Source organism: Octopus bimaculoides, chromosome 6, assembly GCF_001194135.2.
Source record: "Octopus bimaculoides isolate UCB-OBI-ISO-001 chromosome 6, ASM119413v2, whole genome shotgun sequence".
Classification (NCBI taxonomy): domain Eukaryota; kingdom Metazoa; phylum Mollusca; class Cephalopoda; order Octopoda; family Octopodidae; genus Octopus; species Octopus bimaculoides.
In genome coordinates this window covers 8,620,017-8,624,906 of record NC_068986.1, presented here as the reverse complement: position 1 = coordinate 8,624,906, position 4,890 = coordinate 8,620,017, and positions in this window count along the sequence as shown.

The following is a 4,890-nucleotide window of genomic DNA, read 5'->3' as shown; positions in this document are numbered from 1 at the left end:
ATATATATATATATATATATATATATATACATACATATACAAATATACACATATATATATGCATATAAACATATACATATATATATGTGTGTGTGTGTGTGTGTGTGTCTATGTGCGTGTACATATATATGAACATGCCTATTTGTACACCTGTCCCTCATACATCAAGCTATATACATATATAGATTTTAACGATATTATTTACATGTTACGTGCATTTACTGAACTGGCACTCAAATACAGAACCTAGGCGCTGTTTACCCAATTACTTCTGTCTATTAGAAATAAACTACATATCTCTATATTTTCACACACATGCACAGACACCCCGCACACGCACACACTCACACACACACACGCACGCGCACAGACGCGCACAAACACACAAACACGTACGCACACACACACATAAATAGATACATATAGGTCTACTAATATACACATATACATACACGTGTTTATATGCAGCGAACCGGTGACGGGCGCAACCTGTCATTAAATGATGACGGTAATATCATAAGACGGACCTGTCTCTCGTATCAGTTTACAGTGTCTACCTTTCCAATATCTGCTGCTGAAGACGAGATAACCACTCCAAAATCCATGCATTCATGTATATGTATGTATTACGCAGCATGCCCTATATTTCTCATTGTTTGACATACAAGACAATATGTCTCAAAGTAATGCTCCAACTTTTGTCATTTGTATTAAATTGCTTCAGAAACTTACCTATTATCAAAGTTCATTGACCTGACATAGTTTCCATGTTTCCACAAAATACTTGTGCTGCATTTTTAACCAGTAAAACATCTCTAGATCCCACCACATGTTTCGCTGATAATACTAAAGTTCAGAATGGGTGTCGCTATCCACGGATACTATAAGTTGTCACTGTTTCTAAACGTGCATTTAAACGAGAAAGCTCTTCTTCGACATCTCTTCATAATCATGGGTTGTTTCTTTGTGACGGGTTGTAATGCTTCATCTGGAATCATGAACCATGAACCACGCGTTTGTATTTAGGAAATTATGTCTGAAGTGCAATATTAATATGTAGCTGAAAATCTTCCATAGCAAATGCTGGCCGTTTTAAAGGAACAAATGTTTCCATATTGTTCAATATCCTCCTATGACTTCCCGGCTCAGTGGTTAGAGCATCCGGCTGACGATCGTAAGTTCGATTCCCGATGGCGCGTTGTGTCCTTGAGCAAGACACTTTATTTCACGTTTCTTTAGTCCACTCAGTTGACAAAAATGAGTTGTACCTGTATTTCAAATTCCGTTATCACATTCCGCCTCACGCTGAATCTCTCCGAGAACTGTGTTAAGGATACATGTGTCTGTGGAGTGCTTAGCCACTTGTACGTTAATTACACATCCACGGAGTACAGGAAATTCGGCTTAGGCTTCATCTGTCTTTAAATACAATTATGGAATATTTGTCGTCAAAGACAGAATTAGTCTAACAAAGGTTAAGAGATCAAGAAGATCTTGAAATTCTTTAAAAAGTTGGAAGAAAATAGTTCAGTTTTGTTTTAGTTTTGGTCTAAGACTCGCCGTCAGCTGTCTTCCACATTCGGCAAAACATTCACGAATTAGTCATCCCTTTAATATTGGTGTGAAAATTTGGCACGAGGCCGGCAGGTTCGGGAAAGGTGGGGCTAAGTCGATTAAATTGACCGCAGTGTTTAACTGCTACTTATTTTTATCGACCTCGAAAAGGATTAAAGGCAAAATCAATCTTGGCGGAATTTGAACTCAGAAAGTAAGGCCGGACGAAATGCCAGTAAGCATTTTGTCCGGCGCGGTGACCATTCTACCAGCTCCCCACCTTGGTCTTTCTTCTAATATCAATTAGTATTTAAGCGGTGAATTGACTGTCAAAATGTTTTGTGAAGTTTGCTCCGAATATCTGTACTCTGAGATCAAATCCTTCCAAAGTCATCTTTGCCTTTCTTCTTTTCGGGGTCGATCAAAATGTACCAAAGGCTGTAGATCGGCAGAGCTGTAAGAACGTTCGACCGAATGCATCGTGGCTTTTCTTCCGGCTCTCTGTGTTCTCAGATCAAATACAGCCGTGTCCTATTTGGATAGTAGGCTTCATCTGTCACCCCTTTTAACATCAACACCTGCTACCCTGGCTACATTTAATACAGTTCACACTGTTTTAAGCCCTAGGGACAGGTTTCCAAATTTAAGGGTATCCTCTTCTTCTCATCTCTCTGGTTTCGGAGGTTATAACGACCACCCTGACTGAAAAAAAAAATGTGCTGTGGCAGACTCCTGATGTATCGATATTGCAAACAAGTTTCGAGTCGCGGTTGACACGAATTTATTTCTAGGGCTGTAACTCTTGGAAAGGTATGAATACCACAAATGTTATTTACATTACGTTGAAAATAGTGACGTGTATCTGGTGCAAAAGAAATCAGAGGCGATTGTCATAGAGTTTGTCGAGTCTGTAGAACTTGTTTCTTTGTTGAAACCATTTCAGCTTCATGACGTCACTGAAGCTCTTGAGATAATCATGAACAGCAAGTCGTAATCTTGTTTCTTTCCACAAGGTAAATTGGAAAGTGAATAAATAATACGAGGAAGTATTTCAATAATGTCTGCTACATAGGTAGAAGAATTGAGAGAAAAGCCATAAGCGAAGAGCTACACGTTTGACGTGTCACTAACTGTAGTTATGGTACGAAGCAAACACAGAATGAACTTAGCCGACGACATAAAAGACATTTTAAATGATTGAGTTGAAAACTCCTCCCGTTGTGTATCTTTAATTGGAAAGCAACTAAAGCAGGAAATTTAGTAAAAATAGAAGCTGTTCACACCAAAGAGTAACCTAGATGAAACTGTAAAAAAGTCAATATATTCATTCCCTGGAGACATCAATCTTATATAGAAAACATTCGAAACAGATCGTGGCAATATCAACAATAATGCAGAGATACGTTCACAGCATGAAACGAAAAGGTATCTTAAGACTGCAGAGAAACAAGTGTGTGTATATTCAAATGCCTTATAACTCTTGTGTATGTTCTGTTTATCTGTTTACTGTTAAAGAACAGACTGTTTACAAGAATCGACAGGAAAACTAAAACAACAACAACAACAACAACAACAACAACAAAAAACCCAGCCAACAAACTGATTTCGTGATATCAGTGATCGATTAGCGAACTGACGCTTAGCAATGATGGAATCTTGTAATTTATGGACATTGAATATGATATTCTATAGGTTTATAGTGGACTGCATTGTGTTGTTACTGCATGGAATGGTATTGGAGTGTTTTGTATTGTAGAGTATTGCAGAAATGATTGAATAATAAATGGGAATCGACCAAAATCGATTCCTGAGAATTGTAGCCGCCATGAAATAGACTCAACTCCCTCAAAATAAAATATACACGCTGTGTTGAAATAATGCTTATTTAGATAAAATAAATAAAATATTGACTAGTTCCAATGTGTCATAATTTCCAAAATCTATGGACATTTCGGACGAGGAACACAAATTTCCTTGAAACAGGAATTGCACATCGTATGTGAAGAACTTTGTTCTATTGAAAAATAGAATAACTTTGTAAAGTCTATGCTCTCTGTGTATTCACCAAACAAAAATCACTTCCAGTGAAATGAGAAATTCTCCCGAGGAAAATGGTTTGAATTTATTTCCTGATAGAAACCTTCAATGTCAGCAAGTAACAAATGTAAATGCCCGGATTGTGGTAGCCGTTTCCAACGAAAGACTAAATCATGGAATTGGAAGAGGTTAGTGGAAGTCTACATTGGCAATCAGTCATAATAGCAGCGAAGTCTAAAGAATATTGATATGCCTTGTGTGGAATATGTATCGATGAAAAATTATCATGAAAGTTCTGCCGTTTGTTCTTTTAGATGTTTCTCTTTTTACAGCAACAAATCGCAATTTTAGTTTTATTTATTTATTTATTTATTTATTCCTTTATTTATTTATTTATTTATTTATTCATTAAACACTGGAATATAAGCATTTAGTTAGACTCGAAGCTATTACAATAGTCTCACACTCACACACTCACACACAGTCACACATTCACACACGCAAACACCTACACAGTCTCATACGCACGCAAATACTCCTCAAAAACATAAGCATCTTAAGTTTTTTTAAAATTATACTGATTTATATTTTAAAAGCTGTATAGCATATATTGTGATACATGGATGCGTGTGTGTGTATGTATGTATGTATGTATGTATGTATGTAGTTATTCATATTTATATATTAGCGCGCACGTGTATCTATTCTGCATAACCTAAATGACACTTATTATGACATGTTCATCACGGTATGGAAACGTAAAAGTGTATGAACATCTAGCTGTCCAGACAAGTACTATTCACTTTCTGAAGATTTCAGAAAATTAAACCATGCACAAGCACATATATCTGCACATACATATATATACATGCAAGTAAATACATACATATGTGTTAATTTGATGTCCCTGGTTCGATTCTAGGTGGAGAACATCTCTCTAGCGGTCTGTAAACTACCAGAGATAGCATTCAATAGTTTTGTCAATGTGTTGTCAGTTGTCGATATTTCAGAAGGATTTGGCACAAAGGGACAGATCAAATAATTTTTTAAGATCTAATCCGGCACTTCGATATTTTCGGTTTTATTTCTGCTGGATTCGCTGAAACCTGCCTGTAATACACTGAGATGGGGAGGCATATTTCAACCTACCGAGTCTACGTTGTATCTTCTACCAAACTGGGTTTACCAAAAGGAATCAGTTTCGTTTCGTTTCACTCGCAAAGGCGAGGCGACAAGCTGGTAGATGCGTTAGAACGCCGGGTAAAATGCGGCATCTTTATGCTTTGAGTTCAAATTCCG